We start from the raw sequence: 23,824 nt of genomic DNA, 5'->3' as shown, positions 1-23,824 counted from the left end.
AAACAGGTTCTCCCCACTCAGTAATGCACCCACTGAGAAACCTGATGAAAGTGCTCTAGTTATTGGCGATTCTATTGTACGGAACGTGAATATAGAGACACCAGCCACCATAGTCAAATGTTTACCGGGAGCCAGAGCGCCTGACATCTTGGCAAATTTAAAAGTGCTGGCTAATGCTAAACGTAAATACAGTAAGATTGTTATTCATGCCGGCGCAAATGATGTTCGACTTCGCCAGTCGGAGATCACTAAAAATAACTTTAAAGAGGTGTGTGAACTTGCAAGCACGATGTCAGACACTGTAATATGCTCTGGTCCCCTCCCTGCTTACCGTGGTGACGAGATGCATAGCAGATTGTCATCACTCAATGGCTGGATGTCTAAGTGGTGCCCACAGAATAACATAGGTTATATAGACAATTGGACGAGCTTTTGGGGCAGACCTGACCTGTTTAAAAGAGATGGTCTTCATCCCTCCTGGGGTGGCGCCACTCTTCTGTCTAGAAATATGGCAAATAGTCTTAGTGTTTATTCTTGACTAACTGGGGCCCAGGTCAGGAAGCAGACAGACTGGCTAAACCGACCGTCTGCTAGCTGCCTCCCGTCACAGAGGTCAGTTAATTCTCAGCACATAGAGACTCTTTCACCTAGATATCACACTATAGAGACTGTGTCTGTTCCACGAACTAGAAAATACGAAAAACGTCCAAACCAAGTTAAGGTTAACAATTTAATTGAGGTTCAACAAATAAAAAACAAATGCAATATGGATAAACAAATGATAAAGATTGGCTTATTGAATATCAGATCCATTTCTACGAAAACACTTTTTGTAAATAATATGATAACTGATCATAATATAGATGTGCTCTGCTTGACAGAAACCTGGCTAAAACCTGATGATTACATTATTTTAAATGAGTCCACCCCCCAAGATTATTGTTATAAACACGAGCCACGTCTAAAAGGCAAAGGTGGAGGTGTTGCTTCAATTTATAATAACGTTTTCAGGATTTCTCAGAGGGCAGGCTTCAAGTATAACTCGTTTGAAGTAATGGTGCTTCATATAACATTATCCAGAGAAACCAATGTTAATGATAAATCCCCTGTTATGTTTGTACTGGCTACTGTATACAGGCCACCAGGGCACCATACAGACTTTATTAAAGAGTTTGGTGATTTTACATCCGAGTTAGTTCTGGCTGCAGATAAAGTCTTAATAGTTGGTGATTTTAATATCCATGTCGATAATGAAAAAGATGTATTGGGATCAGCATTTATAGACATTCTGAACTCTATTGGTGTTAGACAACACGTTTCAGGACCTACTCATTGTCGAAATCATACTCTAGATTTAATACTGTCACATGGAATTGATGTTGATAGTGTTGAAATTATTCAGCCAAGTGATGATATCTCAGATCATTATTTAGTTCTGTGTAAACTTCATATAGCCAAAATTGTAAATTCTACTTCTTGTTACAAGTATCGAAGAACCATCACTTCTACCACAAAAGACAGCTTTTTAAGTTATCTTCCTGATGTATCCGAATTCCTTCGCATATCCAAAACCTCAGAACAACTTGATGATGTAACAGAAACTATGGACTCTCTCTTTTCTAGCACTTTAAATACAGTTGCTCCTTTACGCTTAAGAAAGGTTAAGGAAAACAGTTTGACACCATGGTATAATGAGCATACTCGCACCCTAAAGAGAGCAGCCCGAAAAATGGAGCGCAGCTGGAGGAAAACAAAACTAGAGGTATTTCGTATTGCTTGGCGGGAAAGTAGCATATCCTACCGAAAAGCATTAAAAACTGCTAGATCTGATTACTTTTCTTCTCTTTTAGAAGAAAACAAACATAACCCCAGGTATTTATTCAATACAGTGGCTAAATTAACGAAAAATAAAGCCTCAACAAGTGTTGACATTTCCCAACACCACAGCAGTAATGACTTTATGAACTACTTTACTTCTAAAATCGATACTATTAGAGATAAAATTGCAACCATTCAGCCGTCAGCTACAGTTTCGCATCAGACAGTGCACTATAGACCCCCTGAGGAACAGTTCCACTCATTCTCTACTATAGGAGAGGAAGAATTGCATAAACTTGTTAAATCATCTAAACTTACAACATGTATGTTAGACCCTATACCATCTAAGCTCTTAAAAGAGGTGCTTCCAGAAGTCATAGGTCCTCTTCTGACTATTATTAATTCCTCATTGTTATTAGGACATGTCCCCAAAACCTTCAAACTGGCTGTTATTAAGCCTCTCATAAAAAAGCCACAACTTGACCCCAGAGAACTAGTTAATTATAGACCAATCTCGAATCTCCCTTTTCTGTCCAAGATACTAGAAAAGGTGGTATCCTCACAATTATATTCCTTCTTAGAGAAAAATGGTATATGTGAGGATTTCCAGTCAGGATTTAGACCGTATCATAGTACTGAAACTGCTCTCCTTAGAGTTACAAATGATCTGCTCTTATCATCTGATCGTGGGTGTATCTCTCTATTAGTTTTATTGGATCTTAGTGCTGCGTTTGACACAATTGATCACAACATTCTTTTGCATAGACTTGAACACTTTGTTGGCATCAGTGGAAGTGCATTAGCATGGTTTAAATCGTACTTATATGACCGCCATCAGTTCGTAGCAGTGAATGAAGATGTATCATATCGATCACAAGTGCAGTATGGAGTACCTCAAGGCTCAGTTCTAGGGCCGCTACTCTTCACGCTTTATATGTTACCCTTGGGAGATATCATCAGGAAACATGGTGTTAGCTTTCACTGTTATGCTGATGATACGCAGCTCTATATTTCCTCGCAGCCCGGTGAAACACACCAATTTGAAAAACTAATGGAATGCATAGTCGATATAAAAAATTGGATGACGAGTAATTTCTTACTGCTAAATTCAGAAAAAACAGAGGTGTTAATCATAGGGCCTAAAAACTCTACTTGTAATAACCTAGAACACTTTCTAAGACTTGATGGTTGCTCTGTCAATTCTTTGTCATCAGTTAGGAACCTAGGTGTGCTACTTGATCGCAATCTTTCCTTAGAAAGCCACGTTTCTAGCATTTGTAAAACTGCATTTTTCCATCTCAAAAATATATCTAAATTACGGCCTATGCTCTCAATGTCAAATGCAGAAATGTTAATCCATGCATTTATGACTTCAAGGTTAGACTACTGTAATGCTTTATTGGGTGGTTGTTCTGCACGCTTGGTAAACAAACTACAGCTAGTCCAAAATGCAGCAGCAAGAGTTCTTACTAGAACCAGGAAGTATGACCATATTAGCCCGGTCCTGTCCACACTGCACTGGCTCCCTATCAAACATCGTATAGATTTTAAAATATTGCTTATTACTTATAAAGCCCTGAATGGTTTAGCACCTCAGTATTTGAATGAGCTCCTTTTACATTATACTCCTCTACGTCCGCTACGTTCTCAAAACTCAGGCAATTTGATAATACCTAGAATATCAAAATCAACTGCGGGCGGCAGATCCTTTTCCTATTTGGCGCCTAAACTCTGGAATAACCTACCTAACATTGTTCGGGAGGCAGACACACTCTTGCAGTTTAAATCTAGATTAAAGACCCATCTCTTTAACCTGGCATACACATAACATACTAATATGCTTTTAATATCCAAATCCGTTAAAGGATTTTTAGGCTGCATTAATTAGGTAAACTGGAACCGGAACACTTCACATAACACCGTACTTTCTACATCATTAGAAGAATGGCATCTACGCTAATATTTGTCTGTTTCTCTCTTGTTCCGAGGTCACCGTGGCCACCAGATCCAGTCTGTGTCCAGATCAGAGGGTCACTGCTGTCACCCGGATCCAGTACGTATCCAGACCAGATGGTGGATCAGCACCTAGAAAGGACCTCTACTGCCCTGAAAGACAGCGGAGACCAGGACAACTAGAGCCCCAGATACAGATCCCCTGTAAAGACCTTGTCTCAGAGGAGCACCAGGACAAGACCACAGGAAACAGATGATTCTTCTGCACAATCTGACTTTGCTGCAGCCTGGAATTGAACTACTGGTTTCGTCTGGTCAGAGGAGAACTGGCCCCCCAACTGAGCCTGGTTTCTCCCAAGGTTTTTTTCTCCATTCTGTCACCGATGGAGTTTCGGTTCCTTGCCGCTGTCGCCTCTGGCTTGCTTAGTTGGGGTCACTTCATCTACAGCGATATCGTTGACTTGATTGCAAATTAAAACAGACACTATTTCAACTGAACAGAGATGACATCAATGAATTCAATGATGAACTGCCTTTAACTATCATTTTGCATTATTGAGACACTGTTTTCCAAATGAATGTTGTTCAGTGCTTTGGCGCAATGTATTTTGTTTAAAGCACTATATAAATAAAGGTGATTGATTGACTTTTTGTTAAGAGTGGGCTCTCCCTCACTCTCATCTGTCTCATCTTCAATGGAAGCAGGGGAGGGTGGTTAAGTTGAGCCAGTGGGTAAGTTGACCCACCCCCTGCGTCTTGGGAACTCTACACTTTTACTGTAAGTGACTATGTGTTTTGGAACCACTCATCATTTCTGCCAGACTGTGAAAAGGAGAAACACACGGGGAGGCACCACAGGCGCTGTGCGGGGGAAATAATAACCCCATTCATTATATACACTAAACACAATTACAAGATGTTCGTGAAAGATGTTTTCTCTGTTATGGAGGAATGAGCATTGTTAAATTATTTCACATTGCACTATTACTTTAGGTTAGGGGTATATTATTTTTTTTAGTTGTTTATTATTAATTCATATTAATAGACCTATTACTGTTATAGTTTTCATTAATAACCATTGATACGAGGATGATAATTTTGTCCTAGTGCCATTATAAATGGGCACGAGACGTAACATACTTGTTCTACAGATGGTGGTGCATCTTACCCACTGAATCGACTCGGGTCAACTTACCCCAAACCAGGGGCAAACTGAGCTATAAGAACACTTTATTTATAAGAAACCATATTTTTAGAATGCTTTGTAATAGATAAATTCTGATCATTTAAAATGATAGGAACACATTCATTTGGAAAGGATAGACTTTCATTGTACTTCTGCATCATTTTCCCTTATCTTGAGGACCACATAAGTAATAAATAAACGCTAATCTACACTCTCCCCATAAGTATTACACATTAAATTTAACCATTTACTGCATAAATATATATTATGTATTAATAAACAATTAATTTAGAACATTTCTTCTTTAAAAAAAAAAACTATTTATATGCCTACTATTAATATGGTTTTAATAAAATATGTGTTATAGATTACTAGTATCAAGGTGGTTATAATGGTAAATATACAAGAATTAAAGTGTGACAAACTGCTAAATATTCTATATGATGTTTTACCTGCTGGCTTGCTGGAGCTTTGTATTCATGTTTGCAATGCTTCTGACTCATAGTGTGCTTTTACAGGTACCTCCTGCCCCATTTGGATCTCTATTTAAGTTATAAAGTCAACCTTATCTCACATTTCTGGCTTTCACCAGATGAGTGAAGACATTTTAAGAAGACAATTATCAGGTTACAGTCCTCTGTGAGTATTTTTTTCCAGTGATGGGAACTTAAGATCACTTAAAACATAATGTAGCAAATGGCTTGATATTTTGCAGGAGGTTACTACAGATATACAGTACAATACAAACCTGATTCCAAAAAAAGTTGGGACACAGTACAAATTGTGAATAAAAACTGAATGCAATTATGTGGAAGTTTCAAATTTCAATATTCTATTCAGAATACAATATAGATGACATATCAAATGTTTAAACTGAGAAAATGTATCATTTTGAGGGGAAAATAAGTAGATTTTAAATTTCATGACATCAACACATCTTAAAAAAGTTGCGACAAGTCCATGTTTACCACTGTGTGGCATCCCCTCTTCTTTTTATAACAGTCTGCAAATCTGAGGAGACAAGATGCTCAAGTTAGGAATAGGAATGTTGTCCCATTCTTGTCTATTACAGGCTTCTAGTTGCTCAACTGTCTTAGGACTTTTTTTGTCACATCTTCCTCTTTATGATGTGCCAAAACATTTCTATGGGTGAAAGATCTGGCTGCAGGTTTGCCATTTCAGTACCGATCCTTCCTCTATGCAGCCATGATGTTGTAATTGATACAGTATGTGGTCTGGCATTGTCATGTTGGAAAATGCAAGGTCTTCCCAGAAAGAGACGACATCTGGATGAGAGCATATGTTGTTCTAGAACTTGGATATACCTTTCAGCATTGATGGAGCCTTTCCACATGTGTAAGCTGCCCTCATGTAACCCCATACCATCAGAGATGCAGGCTTCTGCACTGAACGCTGATAACAACTTGGGTTGTTCTTGTCCTCTTTAGTCCGGATGACATGGCATCCCAATTTTCCAAAAAGAACTTCAAATTTTGATTCTGACCAAAAAACAGTTTTCTACTGTGCCACAGTCCACCTGCGCTTCTGGATCATGTTTAGATATGGCTTCTTTTTTTACTTATAGAGGTTCAGCCAATAGCGGCGAATAGCATGGATGATTGTGTTCACTGACAATGTTTTCTGGAAGTATTGAGCCCATGTTGTGATTTCCATTACAGTAGCATTCCTGTCTATGATGCAGTGCTGTCTAAGGGCCCGAAGATCACCGGCATCCAGTATGGTTTTCCGGCCTTGACCCTTAAACACAGAAATTGTTCAAGATTCTCGAATCTTTGGATGATAATATATGCACTGTAGATGATGATAACTTTTAGCAATTTTCTCTGAAAAAATCCTTTCTGATATTGCTCCACTATTTTTCACATGGGAATTGGGGATCCTCTGCCCATCTTGAATTCTGAGAGACACTGCCACTCTGAGAGCCTCTTTTTATATTTATCATTTTGCCAATTAACCTAATAAATTGCAAATTGGTCCTCCAGCTGTTCCTTATATGTACATTTAACTATCCTGGCCTCTTATTGCTACCTGTCCCAACTTTTTTGGAATATGTAGTTCTCATGAATTTCAAAATGAACTAATATTGGGCATCACATTTCAAAATGCCTCACTTTCAACATTTGATATGTTATCTATATTCTAATGGGAATAAAATATACGTTTTTGAAATTTGTAAATTATTCCATTTCCTTTTTACTCACAATTAGTACAATGTCCCAACTTTTTTGGAATCGGGATTGTAATATAAATGTAAGTAAAAGGGAAGGAAAAGTAAATACAAATTACTTTTAACTAGTTGATAAGCTGGAACAGTTCTTAAAAACAAACAAAAAACATGATACAAAATTTAATGTACTTGATTTATAACTCTGACATTACTTTGAATGTTGTTCTGTGATGTGCTTTTCCAGATCTACTTTAAAGATGTCTAGCACAGGAGTGAGAAAAATGGACCTTGAGAAAAATAGTGCCAGTTTAGAGAACATCAGTATCTGGGAAGGAGAAAGGAAGGAGAAAGCTGTCAAGGTTTGGCTTTCATATGACAAAAATTGAAAGCTTTGGCAATCCAGATGGACCATATCAAGAGTACGCATTCATACTTGGTGAGTGTTTCAGCTCACTGTCCCTCAGGGGAACGGAGCAGGAACACTTCTTGGAGCCATCAAATTCAAGACCAAACAGGGTGGAGAATTTTTTGTAAAGATGATGAGCTAGGGATTTACTGAATATCTCATCGATATCGGCTTTGTATTTTGTCATTTTCATGGTCGATGATTAACAGCTTTACGGTAACATTTAATGTGGAAGTGGAGGCATGCATTCCAGAGATTCAAGAAGTTCCTATTAAATTCACAGATAAGACACAGATAAGAGAACCGAAACTCTGACTACCACTGTAGATGTGGCACCAAGAAAGAAGGTGGATTTTGACCACCATCGGCAGAATGTAATTCTAGTTGACCCGTGTTTGACCTGCCTTACACAGTGATCATCACTTACAAGAACGGCAGTGTGTTGAAATCAAGGGTCAATACAGAGGCAGCAATTACACTGATATCAAAGTCAATACTAAAGAATCTGTAATGTCAGATTGTTCTTGGCTGGGCTTTATCCAGTTTTACCATCAATATATTTTGTTTTGGCTTCCCTCTCCCTTCCTTTCATTTCAAATGACTCTTTTTCAGGGAAAAACATAAAACATAAAAACAGGGAAAATATAAACCCAGCATTATCTTTTTCAAATATATTTTAATTATTAAAGAATTTAAGATGTTTAATCAAGCATTACATAAAAGCATTGCAATTTAAACAAAATCTTTGTAACTTAAAATGTAACCCTGTTGTTTCATTGAATATAATTGTCTCCATTATGTTCCCTTTCAGTCGGTCACTCTCGATGTCACGTGGGTGACCAATGAAATTGGGATAATCGCTTCGAAAGACCAATCTACTTCGAGTTTAAACTAAATGAGCCAAAGCACATTAGCATGCAATTATTGCATCCAGCTGCCGCTGATCACAGCGTGAGTATAATAAGGCAGCAGGTGCAATGCATACCAGCATTTCGCTTCGGATCCGAGTGTTAGTATCGTTCTGCTCAACTGTGTCTGCTGTGAACTACGAGTTCAGCATACTCTCGGAAGGGAATTAAGGTAAAATTTGCGGAGCAAAATGAAAAGTAATCTTGTTAATTTGGGTGTTTTAGAAAGGAGAAAGGGAGAAAGAGTTGAAGAAAGAGTTGGAGTTCGAAAATGCTAAATTAGAGTGAATTGGATCAGTTTGCATTAAACCGAATTGGAACCCAGAATTAGAAATTGCCACTAAGAAGGGTACTGCTGTCTCTGAATTCAATGTAGGATGAAATTGGAGGATGGTTCCTCCTTTTTGCGAACGGTATGTTGAAAAATGTCATTTTGAGAGTTGCTATTACTTTAAAGTGGCCTGCAGGTTTTTGGTGTTTATTACTACAATGTGTCATCAATGGTAAGGCGCAAGAAGCTTACTCTGCCTTGACTATAGACGGATCAGCAAATAATGAAACCGTGAAATCCGCAGTTCTAAAAGCCTATGGATTTGTTCCGGAGGCGTATAGACCGCATTTCAGACATTATGTAAAACTTTCTGGTTCGACTTATGTGGAGTTTGCACATGAGAAAGAGATATTGTTTGATCGATGTTGCACAGCTAAAAAAGCTGAAAGCAGAGACCAGACTTTAAAAATAGCTTGCCTGCTGTTCTTTCTACGTATTTAAACAGAAAGCTGAGACACTTCATAACGCTGCTATGTTAGTTGATGACTTTGTGCTGATGCATAAGGTAGCATTTAAGGAGAATTCATGAGACCGATCTCCTGTTTCTTTATCAGTTTAAGTTTAAAAAAAAATTCTAATAATCTGGCAATAAAACAGTCGTTCTTTCTGATGACAGATGCTTTGATTGTAAAGCTTCTGGAAATTTAATTGCAAACTGTCCCATTCTTACAAAGGAGTCCAGCCCAAAGTCTCTTGGTTTAATTTCAGGTGATGTTTCCTTCGAAATCTGTTCTTTCGTCTGACTCCATGATTCAGCCAGAGAAGGCTGGATATGGGCCATTCCTGAATAGTGGAACTGTGTCCGTGTCTAGTTATAGTGAGTGTGTGCAGTAAGTATCCTCCGAGATACTGGGGCTGCTTTGTCATTCATTTAGGAGGGAGGATTACCATTGTCTGAGAACACTGCTACTGGTACTTTTGCTCTAGTTCGAGGTTTCGAAATGGGAGATATAGAAGTTCCATTACACTGTGTTCACTTGAACTCTGAATTGGTGTCTGGGAACGTGATAGGAGTTTGTTCGTCTTTGCCCATTCATGATGTGGGGAAGTCGTGGCCTAATGGTTGGAGAGTTGGACTCCCAATCGAAGGGTTGTGAGTTCGAGTCTTGGGCCGGCAGGAATTGTAGGTGGGGGGAGTGAATGTACAGCTCTCTCTCCACCCTCAATACCACGACTTAGGTGCCCTTGAGCAAGGTATCGAATCCCCAACTGCTCCCCCGGTACCGCAGCATAAATGGCTGCCCACTGCTCCGGGTGTGTGTTCACAGTGTGTGTGTATGTTCACTGCTCTGTGTGTGTGCACTTCGGATGGGTTAAATGCAGAGCACAAATTCTGAGTATGGGTCACTTCACGTGCAGTAGTGCAGGAATCACTTGGGTTTAATCCCGCTGCTTTGATTTTTGGCCATACTCTGCAGGGAACTTTGACAGTCCTGAAAGAAAGCTGTCTATCCGATCAAAATGTAAATCTCTACTATGTTACTGATTTTCATACCCATCTTCATATAGTCCCTGAATTAGCTAAACAAAATCTTGAGAAAGCACAAGGTAAAATGAAGGTCTGGTATGATAAAGAAAGTTAGAGAACGAAGTTTCAGACCAGTTGACAAAGGACTGGTTTTGTTACCTGTGCTGGGAGGGTTACCACAATTTGTGAGTTTCCACCAGCTGTCGATCAAAAACAACTGCACCATTTTTCTAGGGATGGTCGCTTATTTTTGAGTGTTCTGTAGAAATTTAGCAACGGTTATTTCAACCCTTACCGATTTGCTAAGTCCTAAGCCATTGTTTTACTGTTCAGACTCGTGTCAGAGTGCTTTTGAGAATGTTAAGTTCTTGTTGATTGGCACTGGATAACTTAAGACCTTTTAGTCTTGCAGTGGATGCGAGTGACGTGGGTGCTGGAGCTGTTCTCCAGAAGAGGGGTTCTGATGAGGAAGAACACCCTGTCTGTTACTTTTCAAAGAAGTTTGTTGCCGCCCAAAGGAATTTTTCTACTATTGAGAAAGAGGCTTTGGCTTTAGTCCTTGCCATCTGTCATTTTGAGGTCTATTTGACTTGCTCTCATCCTGTTGTTGTGTATTGTGATCACAATCCGCTTTTAAAAAAAAAAATTAAATGCACAACACTAATCAGCGTCTTATGCGTTGGAGTTTGAAGTTACAACCATATGACCTCGATATCAAACACGTTCGAGGTAAGGATAATGTGCTGGCTGATGCCCTGTCCCAGGAGGGTTAGGGGCGTAAACTAGAAAGGTAATGAAAAAGATGAAGGTTCACTTTTGGGGGGTAAAGGTGTTACATATTCATGTGATTCATTTGTTCTATGTTATGATATGTATGTCCTCTAGGGGGCAAATATGTTTTTGTCTTTGTTTTATTAGTGACTGATTGCCGGCACCTGTGGATCCTGTATGTTTGGCATAAGATGTCCAAGCGGCTAAATCTGCACGGCGGGTGGGGTGTTTGGCAGCAGTTAGGGTGCTCTATTGTTTTGTCTTACTCTGGTTAATTTTCCTATCATTATGTCTATCATTTTGGTAATAAATTCCCTATTGTACAAGCTGTGTCTATATATAAAAGATCTTTATAACATTTACATTAAGATATATATATGAGAGTTTTACTTTAAGTTTTAATAAAAATAATTCATACCAAGAAACTTGCTATTTATTGGATATAGGAAGCTAAGTTTTGTATTTCATATGTTAGAGGGTTGAGTTTTAAAAAAATTCTTCAGTAATAGATTGTTGTTGGGAAGTTACAACCAGACAAAAAATAGTCAGCACATTTTTTTGTTTAACTCAATGTTATGCAACAGCAATGCAACAAACGTGTATTCCAGTCTGTATTGCAATTGCATTATTTGAGTCACTGAATTAAGATTAAGTTCATCGAAAGGAGCAGGAATCACACTAATGTAAAGCCTTCACTTATAACTACAGATATAAAATAGCTTTAAATAGAGCTAAAACCTCTAATGTTACAACTTTTTTTTTTTTAAAAAGTGTCTTTTTTTCTTAATCCAAAAACATATAATGCATTTAAGACAGGGTCATGCACAGACATTTTGAGGGGGCAGTGGCCCAAACCAAAAAATGGGCACAAGTAGGGTGGGTGCTTATACAATTATCCAGTTGTTACAAATATAAAATTAAAAGAGAAGATAGCAGACTCCGTAATAATTGACTTTATTGTAGACTTTTTGTTAAGAGTGGGCTCTCCCTCACTCTCTGAGCCTGCATCTGTCTCATCTTCAATGGAAGCAGGGGAGAGTGGTTAAGTTGAGCCAGTGGGTAAGTTGACCCACACCCTGCATCTTGGCAACTCTACACTTTTACTGTAATTGACTATGTGTTTTGGAACCACAATAATTTCTGCCAGACTGTGATAAGGAGAAACGCACCGGGAGAACGAGAGGCTACACATGCGTAACCAGGGTTTGAAGATTAGTGTGGTCTGTGGGGGAAATATGTTATAATAACCCCATTCATTATATACGCTAAACACACTTAAAAGAGACCGATATGTAGATGTTTGTGAAAGATGTTTTAGAGGAATGATCATTGATAAATTATCACATTGCACTATTACTTTAGGTTATGGGTGTATAATTTTATCAGTTCTTTATAATTAATTCAGCAATACATAGGACTGTTACTGGCATAGTTTTCATTAATAACCATTGCTATATAGATGATAACTTTGTCCACTGCTCTTATGAAAGTTGTTGGCACGGCTATGTGAAAATGAAGAAACATGAAATGGCATAGATGTAACATACTTGTTCTACAGTTCTCTGCACTATTGTTACATGCTAATGTTTTGATAGTGTTGATAATATTTCTGACAGATAATATCATGAGGTTTTTTTTGCATTTGCCTCACCGAATGTGGTATCCTGTCAGCAATAACATGTCTGTGGACTCTATTGATTACTATCAGTTTGAGTTCTGGCAGTGTTGCCAGATATGTTTTTAGGAAGGCTAAAACTTTGGTGTTTAACATTTCATAAATACAAACAATGAAATATTGAAATGTAAACTTAGTTTGGGTGGTTTAAAGTTGTTAAAGTTTAAACTTTAAGAAAATAAATATGACTGTCTGTATAAATAAATTATTAAATATTTATGTCACTTGGATTTGAATCAGAATCAGTCAGATGGTCATTTTATGATGGTGCATCTTACCCACTGACTCGACTCGGGGCAAACTGAGCTATTGGATCCTTTTTATAAGAAACCATATTTTTAGAATTCTTTGTAATGGGTAAATTCTGATCATTTAAAATGATAGGAGCACATTCATTTGGATATGATGGACTTTCATTGTACTTCTGCATCATTTTCCCTTATATTGAGGACCACATAAGTAAAAAATGGCTAATCTTCACTATCCCCATAAGTATTAGACATTAAATTTAACATTTTACTGCATAAATATATATTATGTATTAATAAACAACTAATTTACATTTATACTTTATTTTTTACCTATTTCTAGGCCTACTATTAATATGGTTTTAATAAAATATAATGTGTTATCGATTACTAGTATCAAGACAGGTTATTATAATGGTAAATACACTGTAAAAAATAAGTGTAATTTTAACTGTAAAATTTTGTAAAAACGCTACGGAAAAAAACTGATAATAGGTTAACAGTAAGTTCCCGTACTATATACAGGGGAAAACTGTAAAAGATCTAACAAAGCATTTAATGTAAATTTAGAGTAAAATTCTGTTAATTATACAGCTTGTAGAAGTAAAAAAAGAACAAATCAAGTATAATTTACAGTCTAAAACTGTAAACTGATATTCCCATAATTCCCTGCGTGACACTCCACGTTTGAAAGTATTTTGTTTAAATAATCATGTTTTTAAATAGTTCTTGTTATCAGTTATGTACATTTGAGCTTTATGTTACATCTTCTGTTGCTTAATGAAAGTTTTTTGCATTATTTAAGTATCACGTGTGTTACCATGATGGTGTTTTGTGTTTCCATAAATGTGCACCTTCTATATGTTAATATATACTTCTGCTTGTGGTGAAGCTACTTGTGATGAGCTTTGATACTTCATGTGGCTTTCTCTTATACAGTACCATCTTTATTATTATGGTGGTTGTCAGTATTTTTCAAGGTACAAAACAGATTTAATTTTGTGTGTTGTTGAATTTACTGGTTTATATTCACATTTTCTTGTTTGTAAATTACAGCTTTATATTGTAAAATTAACAGTTTTTGACGTAAATGTGTTTACAGTTTTCTGTATTTTTACAAAATTATTCTGGCAACCACAGCTGCCAAAAAGTTTTTGTAAAAACAACAAGAAATTTTTTACAGTGTATACATAGTTACAAGAATTAAAGTCATTATTATTCATGTTTGCAATGCTTCTGACTCATAGTGTGCTTTTACAGGTACCTCCTGCCCCATTTGAATCTCTATTTAAGTTATCAAGTCAACCTTATCTCACATTTCTGGCTTTCACCAGATGAATGAAGACATTTTAAGAAGACAATCATCAGGTTACAGTCCTCTGTGAGCATTTTTTCCAATGATGGGAACTTAAAATCAGATCACTTAAAACGTCATGTAGCAAACGGCTTGATATTTTGCAGGAGGTTACTACAGATATACAGGACAATATAATATAAATGTGAGTAAAACGGGCTGAAAAGCAAATACAAAAAAATAATTATTTGCAAAGATGACAAGTTGGGGTTTAAAAACTGAATATCTCATCAATATCAGCTCTGGATTTTGTCATCTTCATTGTTGATGATTAACAGATTTACAGTAACATGTGGAAGTGGAGGCATGCATTCCAGAGATTCAAGAAGTTCCTATTGAACTCACAGATAAGACACAGATAAGAGAACCGAAACTCTGACTACCACTGTAGATGTGGCACCAAGAATAAGGTGGATTTTGACCACCATCGGCAGAATGTAATTCTAGTTGACCAGCGTTTGACCTGCCTTACACAGTGATCATCACTTACAAGAATGGCAGTGTGTTGAAACCAAGGGTCCATAGAGGCAGCAATTACACTGATATCAAAGTCAATACTAAAGAATCTGATCTGTAATAAACTGAATCTGATGTTAAAACAATATTTGCCTTTTTAAGTTATCTGTACTTGAACATTTAAGTTACTTCAGTGAAGAGACCAACGTTATGTCAACTCAATTGAATTGTGTTGTCAATTTTGCCATTACTCAATTTTACTTATGCAACCACTTTCCTCAAATCATTTGAGTAGTCTCAATTTATTAGGGTTTACAGTGTTTTCCTGATCTTTCCGACCATGGCTTCATGGACAGGTGTGGGGAGTTTTGCCCAGAACACAACCACACTGCCAACGCTAACTGTAATTCTATACAATTGTAAAGAATATATTTTGACGAAGTGGACGTGACTCAGATTAGTGCTGTACAGATTTGTAGTGTCAACCATTGTTCAATACTTTGAGGTCATATTCACTTGTTTACCTGACCTGCATGGTAATGTGTTTGTGTGACTGAGATTCAGGAAATGTATGTAAGATGAAGGATCTTTGTTCATCTTTTTTGATGATTACTGCAGTTTGCCAGTGTAACGGAGGCCAGCGAGTAGTGCTGTGCAGGTAAACCTCACTCCCCGATCTCAAGAGACGCACTAGTGACAGACGCTAGTGGCTGTAGCCATTTAGCCTCCTTGTTAGTGCGTCCGCCTCCCATGCCGGAGACCTGGGTTCGAGCCCCACTCGGACTGAGTGCAAGGAGCGTCAGTGAGGACCTGGGTGAAAGGGGTTACATTGGTGCCGTGACCCGGATGGGAGTGAGGTTTAGGGGGGTGAGTATAACGGAGGCCAGCGAGTAGTGCTGTGCAGGTAAACCTCACTCCCCGATCTCAAGAGACGCACTAGTGACAATTGCTAGTGGCTGTAGCCATTTAGCCTCCTTGTTAGTGCGTCCACCTCCCATACCGGAGACCCGGGTTCGAGCTCCGCTCAGAGCGAGTGCGAGGAGCGTCAGAGAGGACACGGGTGAGAGGGGTTACACCAGACATGTCCTTGTTTCAATTGTAACTTATCTTTCTTTTATTTTAAGATTAACCACAAATTAGGAATCATCAATAAAATCAAATAAAGCAATTTATGAACTTCAGCATATAGCCTTTTGTTAGCACTTTATATGAAGCCTGTATTTATAATACATTATAAGGGTATTCTTAAGGCATTATAATGAATGCATAATCCATTATAAAAAAAACTCATAAAACGTATAGACGTATGTATTTGTGGTTATACGTTTAAGAGTATGATTATTTATAGTGGACTACATATTAAATCTACTTCATTTACAGTATAAAGGACTGTATCATATCTTGACATTGTCCATTTAAGATCTGCACATTATCTTTCTACAGTTTGTATGTGGTTAGATGTTGAGTGGCATTTGAGTCTTGTTATTTACTGATGTGAGCTTAATACTCCAACTGAAAAAATTAAATGTTTTATATGATTACTAGTGGTGGGTCGTTATCGTTAACGCGAGACTCTTATCGGGCGATAAAAAAAATATCGCCGTTAATCTATTCTCAAAGTTGGGTTGGGAGCTGGGTCTATACTAAGCAAGCTATGATGACTTTCACCTTGATATTTTATATAACCGACAGAGGATATTGAGAAACAGACAGCGACACTGAACCGAGCTCTCTTTCTGCGAAGTTCTCCTCAAAGTCCTTCCTGCACCGGAACGAACAAATACAAATCGCAGTTTGAACAAGATGTGAAAGAGCCCAATTCAGTACTCGCGGTGTTCTGGTGTTCAGGGCTCACGCAGAGAAAGGCGTCTCGAGACGCTAAAAATAAGCGTTTTCAAGTGTTTTGATCAAAACACTTGAACATCGAATTTGCTTATTTTTGCTCTAGTGCCGACAAATACATACGAAATATGTCAAAATATCCACTTTGGAAATTATGCTGGAAAAAACAGTCAGTTATTTCTTAAGTGAAAGTAAACAGTTGAGGAAAAAAATTGATATATATATATATATATATATAGCAAAACTGTAATAATGTGAGAAATGTTGAAGGTGTCTGAATAAATGTAGGTTTCATCGTATATTTCATTTTTACATTGAAGACTATCCAGTGCTTTTTTAACATTTAATTATTTAGTTTCTGTACCTTGACACCTACAAACTTGAAAAAACCTTAAACATTGTGTAAATAGCACAAATAAATAAAAATAAATGAACATACTAATTAGACAATTTCAAACAGGGCCCACTGGTACAACCTTCACCGGAAGTGGAATTAGTTTACAGCTTTTTCAAGCAGTTTGTGATGCATTTTGGAAACAGGAGATGTACATTTCTAATGCACCATCTAGCTTGATAAACCCCTTCTCAAAGATTTACTGTTTGTAAATTTTATTTGGGTAACACACATATGAACCCTCCTGTATGCAGGAGGTAGTTTGAGGCGGACTGTCACCGGACTAATGATTATGGTGACAGTGAACGGACCAATAAATTTGGGAGCCAGTTTATTACTCCCAGAACGCAGAGGAATGTTCTTGGATGAAAGCCACACTTGACCCATGACGTATACGGGAGGCTTAGACTGGTGGCGATTGGCTTGGGCCTTGGTGCGTCTTCCCACCTGGAGCAGAGTCTCACGGGCTCTGTTCCATGTGTGCGACACCTCTGGACAAAGGTGTGAGTGGAGGGGACCACGACCTCGGATCCCAGACTGGGAAAAATTGGTGGCTGGTAACCTAGACTACACTTAAACGTAGATAGGCCCGTAGCCGACACTGGCAACAAGTTATGTGTGTACTCAACCCAAGAAATTTGCTGACTCCAGGAGGAAGGGTTCTTAGAGACTAAACATCGAAACACTCTCTCAAGATCCTGGTTTGGCCATTGCTCTGGGGATGGAAACCTGAGGACAGACTAACAGTCACCCCCAATAATTTATCAAATTCCCGCCCCCTGTTGGAGACCACGTCCATCGGAAGGCGAAGTAAACGAAAGACGTGATCTATGACAGTCACCGCTGTCTCCTTGACAGAAGGTAATTTGGGCAAGGGAATGAAATGAACCATTTTTGAGAACCTGTCCACCACGGTCAAAATGACCGTCTTACCCTGGGAGGGTGGGAGTGCGGTGATAAAATCTAGAGCGATTTGTGACCATGGTCTCGAAGGAACAGAAAGCCACTGGAGTATCCCATCAGAGTGTGGAGATGAATCGGGGGGTAGACGGGCGTTCAGAACGATCAAAAACATTTGATAAAGCATCGGGTTTGATGTTCTTAGAACTCGGGCGGTACGACAGAGAAAAATCAAAACGTAAGAAAAAAGGGCCCACCGAGCCTACATGGAGTTGAGTCTTTTAGCTGATCTGATGTATTCCAGATTCTTATGATCGGTCCATACTATAAAAGGAACCCCCGACCCTTCTAACCAGCTGGTGATAAGCGATGGGAATAAAACGCGCATGGATGGATTTTGTCATCCAAGGAAGAGCCCTGGGAGAGAACCGCACCTTCCCCCACCTCTGACGCATCCACCTCCACCACGAACTGACGTGATGGATCAGGGGCCACAAGAATGGGAGCCGAAAAGAAGCAGCTCTTCAGTTTGGAAAATGTACCCTCGGCTACACCAGACCACCTAAACGCTGTTCTGGGGGAGGTCAATGCTGTCAGAGGAGCAGCTAGTTGGCTGAAATTACGAATGAAACATCTGTAAAAATTGGCGAACCCCAGAAACCTCTGCAGGGCCTTGTGGGAAACTGGACTTGGCCAATCCACCACAGCATTAACCTTGTCGGGGTCCATGCGCACTCCCTTGGGCGACACAATGTACCCCAAAAATGGAACTGACTGTGTGTGAAAAACGCATTTCTCCGCCTTGACAAAAAGCCCATTCACTCGCAACCTCTGGAGCACTAGTCTGACGTGCTGAACGTGTTCCTGGAGAGAAGAAGAAAATATCAGTATGTCATCCAGGTAGACATAAATGAACTGATCTACCATGTCTCTCAACACGTCATTGACTAGTGCTTGGAAGACAGCAGGGGAGTTGGACAGCCCGAAAGCCATGACCAAATATTCAAAATGGCCCCGGGGGGTATTAAATGCTGTCTTCCATTCATCCCCCTGGAAACGGAGCCTTGGCCCCAGTCCACCTTGGGGTTGTGTTTGATAAGCCAGGGGTGCCCGAGAACTATGGGGCTGAGGGGAGTATCAGTGAGGACAAATTCCAATGTTTCAGTGTGGTTACCCGCTACCGTCAATGTGATGGGATACGTGGTGTGCATGATGGTGGGTAATGTCTGACCATTGAGAGCATGAATTGCAATGGGTTTGTGGAGTGACGTGATGGGGATGCGGAGGCGATGGGCCAGTGAGAAGTCCATGAAATTACCCTCCGCTCCGGAATCCACCAGGGCTTGGCAGTTGTGAGAACCGGTTGCCCATTGCAATCTATCTGTTCAAACTCTTGGGAAGATCCAATGTGTATATTTCATGTTGGACATGGTCAACCAGCCCAGGAAGCTGTCCCAATGTGCCTCCTCGTTCCAGTGGCACTCGGCAGCCAGGGTGCAGAATTGTATCATGTAGTCAGAGATTGAAAGCTTGCCTTGGTGAAGATCAGAGAGTCTTGTGGCCCTACACCGCACGGTCAAACACCAGTCTCATCTCCTCCTGGAGTGCCTGGAACGAGGAACAGCAAGGATCATTATTCTCCCACACCGCCGTTCCCCAAAGAGCCGGACGCCCCAACAGCAGGTTTAACACCAATGCCACTCTGGATCTCTCAGTGGAAAAGGTTACAGGTTGCAGGAAAAAAAATAATGAGCGTCTAGTCAGAAAAGCTCGACACAGCTCTGGCTCACCCGTATATCTCTCCGGCGTTGGTATCCTGGGCTTGTGCTGGCTGTTGATGTTAATAGGGTTGGGGGAAACAAGCGGTGGGGTGGGCGCACCGGGCGATCGTAGCTGTTGAATCTGGGTAGCGAGTTGGACACCTGCGTCACTAGAGCTTGTACTACCCGAGCGGTGGTGGAGACCTGTTCCTCATGACGATTCCTGAAGCTCTGCCATTCTCGCTGGATCCATCAATGGTCAGTTCGTTCTGTTACATCTGGGGTGGAAAGAAAGGCAAAGAATCCTATAGGGAGTTAATGACAGAGGTTTATGTTTATTATACTCAGGCACTTGTGAAATGATAATGAGAGTTTCGCTGGATGAAGCACAAACGGGCTCTGAGGCAGGCAGGCAGACTGAGGATACCACTGCTCAGGACAGTGACACAGGGAAGCAATGGGCGAAACGGACCGGCAGGATCCAGGAATCCGAAACGGAGAGAGTAGACCAGGAAGCACATGAACAGCCGGAACCCCCAAACACACTGAAACGAACTGACAACACGGCTGGGTGAGAGACAGGTTAATATAGCTCCGGTGACGAGTGCAGCAGGTGGCAGTGATCAGAGTGATAGGTAATCAGTAACCATGCCTCCAACACAACCACACGCACAGAAAAGACGAGACGGTGAATTCGTGAACCATGACAATTGCAAAGTTACTTAACAGCTGTTTAAAGGGTACCATCAAAATAATCAAACTGATATTACAGTAAACATAGTTAAAATTAAATGTGTCATATTACACATTCATCGGATCTGTTATCTGATCTTATAGTTGTTTGAATTAAAAAAAAATGTATATATTATTATTATTTTTATTTTAAGTTGTCTTTGACCGCTTTATGGAAAGTAGAGTAACAATCAGAAGACAGTAAGCAATCTGAATCACTGAAATGGAACAGATCTGTGGCAGTTTTTAACCAGGGTCTTCCTGGTATTGAATGTGGTATCATTGGCTCTCTTTGATTATTGCACAGAGGATATTGAGAAACAAACTCTTCAATTTGCACCTAAGAAATAGATCAGAATATGGAAGTGAAACACTTAAGAAGTGTTTATTGCACAATAGGTTATGACACATCATGAAAACTGGAAGACCTGCACAAAAAATTTGTTACAAAGAAAACTTTATAGTGTATGGACATATATGGAAAATATATGGAGTAAGAAAAGTGTGACTTGTTTTACTGTGGTATTTCTTTTTTTTTTTTTTTTTGTTGCTATTGCAAAAACGCTTAGCTTGAAAGGCTTCTTAAAGATGTGCCTGGAGTGAACCATGTTAGAGAAGGACGAAGTGGCAACAAGCTAGTGAAGACCTTGCAGAAGGTAAGATGCATTTTTCACACTCTTAAAACAATATCCACTCTTTATTATACAAATGACAAAGAATGACGGATAGCACAAGTCAGTTTTTTAATCTTCTGCCATACAGTATTACATTTATTTTCTTTTTTTATATTATTTAATATTATTTTATTAACTGCTTGCAGAGAAATTCATTTAATCATGATGTTCCTTCATCTGCTGATGGTGTCAGTCCTTTCTGGTGGTTCAGCTGAAGTTGTGCATGATTTTCGAAAGAAATGTGCTGATATTTTTGCAAATGGAGCTTCACCAACAATACTTCACGGACATCGGTACAAACAAATTTGCCAAACTTTAAAAAAAAAAGTGTATTATGCCACACTTTGTGATACTTACAACAAGATTCCGGTCTACTCTGCCTACAAGTTTAACAAAGGCATCCGTTGCGAAAGAAAACACGTATGGAGAATTGAACCTCAAGTAAGAATATTACTCTATATCCACATGAATGTTTTATTATTTGCTATGTTTTTGAATTAAAACATATTGTTAGCCATAAAATGTAATCATTGGATTATAATTAATACTCATTTAAAAGATTAATTATTTCTCACACTGTGAAAAGTAAAAAATACACAGATGTTCCTCCATGTAGTCACATTTTGGTGGCAAGTTTATATACCATAATATGAAATTTCCTTAAGACTTCTTTTAATGTGCATTTTCTTGCTTATAAAAAATATTACAGCTTGATAATCCAGGAGAAGGACCAAATATGGTACCTGACCGTTCCAGACAATCATCGAATCAAGCTGTCTGTGATGATTATAAGCACTCTGTCTATGACAGAGGTCACCTGATGCCAGTCTACCTGGCAAGCTCACAGGATTGTGCTGATGCCACCTTCTCTCTCACCAATGTTGCTCCACAAAAACCCTGTTTTAACAGAGGTCAATGGAGGATGCTAGAAGAAAAAGTTGCAAAAGAACTGACCGAGCAATGTCTGTCGAATGAGAACACTGCTTACCTTGTAACAGGGGTGGTACCAGGTAAACGTAAATTAAAAGGAAAGGTGAATGTGCCTAGTCATTTCTGGACTGCATACTGCTGTTTAGACCATAACAAGGAGTGTCAAATCTCAAGAGGATTTATTGGGGAGAACAAGAACAAGAACACTGCTACTGACAACATAACCGTGAATGAGTTACAGGGACTTCTGGAAAACCTGTATAAAGTCAAGTCTTTTCAGTTGTTTAGTACAAAAGCCAACTGAAGTTTTTTTTTTTAGCTGTATTAAAGCTGCAGTTGGTAACTTTTGACGCTCTAGCGGTTAATAAACAGAACTGCTTGCGTCTTGCGGAAGAACATCGTAGCCGGAACTACTTCTCTCTGTTTATGTCTATGAAGAATCACAAAGGTACTGGGTTACTCCGCCGCGGTACCCCCGAAGCAATCTAAAATAGTCCGAATATAAACACTTATTATAGGTGCACCATAGTGATTCAGGACAAGCTAAAAACATGGTTTGGAAAATGGATTCATGGCTTATTATATACATTTTTCTACATTTTGAACACAAACAATGTTACGGACCGCAGCTCTGATTGGTTGTTTTCTTACCGGGAGCGGTCAGTAACTGCAAATGGCAATAGGACCATTGGGAGGAGCCAGAGGAGCTTGATTTTTTTCACAGATTATCTGTCTCATATTCTACAGTCAGGATATAATGACAGGTTTAACAAATATGTAAAAAATATATGTTTACAAAAGTTACCTACTGCAGCTTTAATTGTTGAATTATGATAGTCCTTAAAGAACTATATTTATTAAAAATAAAAGTTCTTTATTGGCATTTTTGGGACAATAAGTAAATTTGTATTCTTAATTTTCCTTCTCATACTATGTAACAATAATCATATAATCAGAATCATAGCTTTACACGCAAGGCTGAACTACCTCCTAAGGACGTAATGCCAATGCTTGAGCAGAGATATCGTATATGTAATTGTGATTTCTGTGTTCTTGTCCACTGCTCTTCTGACACTTGACTAGTAAGCGACAATAATAAAATACTCTTTATCTCCACCCTGACTCCCTGTGTCTTCATTCATGATCCAGGTTTTATTGTGATCAGAATGACCTGAACAACTGGTAGTGTATAATCATCATTTGTTTAGTGTATGATGATCAGTTTCTGTATCTATATCTATAGGTCGGCAAATTAATGAGTCCTAGTGTTTTAAAATCGGTTCAGAAATCATGCAATGTTATCCAGCCTATAAGTATTTCCCTGTATTCAAAAGCTGGTTCCTGCTTCTGACAGGTTTGTCTGCTAGTCTGTAAATTAGGTTCCCCATTCCTTGTCATGGAGAGCCACTTTCCTGCTGGGTTTAGTACTGCAAACACACAACTGTATTTTTCAAGAGTATTTTTTTTTTTTTTGTAATGTGGGACAGTTGTAAAACTAATAATCTCTCCAATCAGCAACAAGTTACAAAACACTTCATTTACGTCACACATGCTCAGTTAAGTCCTTATTCCACATGTGGGGAAGCAAATATTTACCTGGTACCAAATACCAGTGAGTATCAAGGGGGGTACATATCCGGCCTTGGTGGATTCAGGATGTAACCAAACCTCAATCCACCAAAGCCCAATTAGCATTAAATTGTCCCAATTAGCATTCAATTCCGGGGACAAAAGCATAGTGTTGAGGTGGCGGTTAGTCCCCACCTCCGGCATCCGATAATTTTGGGAACGAATTGGCCCGCGTTTACGGTTTTATTGGGGTCGTTATGT

General features: G+C 39.0%; 1 pseudogene; it reads right to left on the bottom strand.

Moving 5' to 3' along the window:
• LOC113074217 (uncharacterized) overlaps positions 1–19,208 on the bottom strand; it is a 32,484-nt pseudogene extending 13,276 nt beyond the window's left edge.
• Between the last annotated feature and the right edge of the window lie 4,616 nt (positions 19,209–23,824).

The sequence above is a fragment of the Carassius auratus genome, unplaced genomic scaffold (genome assembly GCF_003368295.1).
Source record: "Carassius auratus strain Wakin unplaced genomic scaffold, ASM336829v1 scaf_tig00014003, whole genome shotgun sequence".
Lineage (NCBI taxonomy): Eukaryota > Metazoa > Chordata > Actinopteri > Cypriniformes > Cyprinidae > Carassius > Carassius auratus.
The sequence above is the reverse complement of the archived record's forward strand: the minus strand, read 5'-3'. Positions and strand labels throughout refer to the sequence as shown.